General features: G+C 35.6%; 1 pseudogene; it reads left to right on the top strand.

The window, feature by feature from the left end:
* The first annotated feature begins 719 nt into the window (after positions 1-719).
* LOC100784095 (subtilisin-like protease SBT3) overlaps positions 720-1,735 on the top strand; it is a 2,295-nt pseudogene continuing 1,279 nt past the window's right edge.

Here is a 1,735-nt window from a genome sequence, read left to right as displayed (position 1 = left end):
TTGTACTACTCACTCATCATAACCTAAGAAAATATATAGTCCGATCCATAATTCCCGACCAAGTAATATTCTGCATTCACCTAAAAAGAGGAACTGATCATTTTGGCATTAAATTTATGTTTAATTAATTTCTAATTATTATCAATACCTCATATACAAATATTAAGATTCTCAATACAGTTTCAAAATTATTTATGCATGAAGAATGTGTATATTATTAATGTGTATATTATTATGTTATGTAAAGAAAACTTGCCATTATAGTATTTAATTAAATGTTTCAGAATAAATTAAAATTAACATGAGTGTCAATTTATTTTAGTTATCTTTTAAATATATTCTATATCTGTAACTTATAATATTGTAAAATGATAACTCAAGATTTTGGCATTTAATATTTTATTTTTAATTGATCACAAGAGAATCATCAATGCATAATTGTTTATATAAGTTATTTATTTTAATTTTCTAGATATTATAATTTCTCCATATATAAATGTATAAATTATTCTTAATTATTTCCGGGTTATAATTATTTTAAGTATTTTCCATTTTCCTTTTCACTTAAAAAGGAATTCGAACGTGAAAATGATATTCCAGATACTTATTTTTACCTTTTTTAAAATTAAAGTAAAATTTGGAACAATTTGTTATTTACCCCGTTACATATTGGAGTACGATAGCCAATTAGCCATCCACATTCAAAATACCCATCAACCATGACTAACACAATTCGTGTCTGTTTCTACTTCTCTTACATCACATTCCTTCAACTCGTCTCCAGAATATTGGCTCAATCTGAAAATTATATCATCCACATGGACACATCATCGATGCCAAAACCATTCTCCAGCAAACACAATTGGTATCTGTCCACTCTTTCTTCTGCATTAGAAAATACTCATGTTACCAACAATGACAATATTCTCAACACCGCTTCTTCTAAGCTGATTTATACCTACGCCAACGCCATGAATGGTTTTAGTGCAAATTTGTCACCTAAGGAACTTGAAGCCCTCAAAACCTCCCCGGGTTACATTTCTTCCACACCAGATCTGCAAGCCAAGCTTGACACCACACACTCACCCCAATTCCTTGGCCTCAATCCCAATAAAGGGGCATGGCCCGCTTCGAAATTTGGTGAAGATGTCATTGTTGGATTTGTGGACAGTGGAGTTTGGCCAGAAAGTGAAAGCTTCAAAGATGAGGGGATGACTCAAATTCCTTCACGTTGGAAAGGCCAATGTGAAAGTAGCATCAAATGCAACAAGAAACTCATCGGAGCTCAGTTCTTTAACAAAGGGTTAGTTGCCAAATACCATTATCCCGCAACAGTTGAGAACTCAACTCGAGACACAGAAGGTCACGGGACCCACACATCAAGCACTGCAGCTGGGAGCCAAGTTGAGAATGCATCATTCTTTGGCTACGCCGATGGAACAGCGAAAGGAGTAGCTTCAATGGCGAGAATAGCCGTGTACAAGGCCGTGTGGCAAGGTCAACTTTTCTCATCTGATCTAATAGCCGCAATTGATAGTGCAATATCTGATGGGGTTGATGTCCTTTCCTTATCTATTGGCTTTGGTGATGTACTCTTGTACAAGGACCCTGTTGCTATAGCAACATTTGCAGCCATGGAGAGAGGCATTTTTGTGTCCACGTCAGCAGGAAATGCTGGTCCTGAACGTGGAACCCTTCATAATGGAATACCATGGGTCATAAATGTGGCTGCTGG

This window comes from Glycine max, chromosome 7, assembly GCF_000004515.6.
Source record: "Glycine max cultivar Williams 82 chromosome 7, Glycine_max_v4.0, whole genome shotgun sequence".
NCBI classification, from domain to species: domain Eukaryota; kingdom Viridiplantae; phylum Streptophyta; class Magnoliopsida; order Fabales; family Fabaceae; genus Glycine; species Glycine max.
This window is presented reverse-complemented; position numbering and strand designations above follow the sequence as displayed.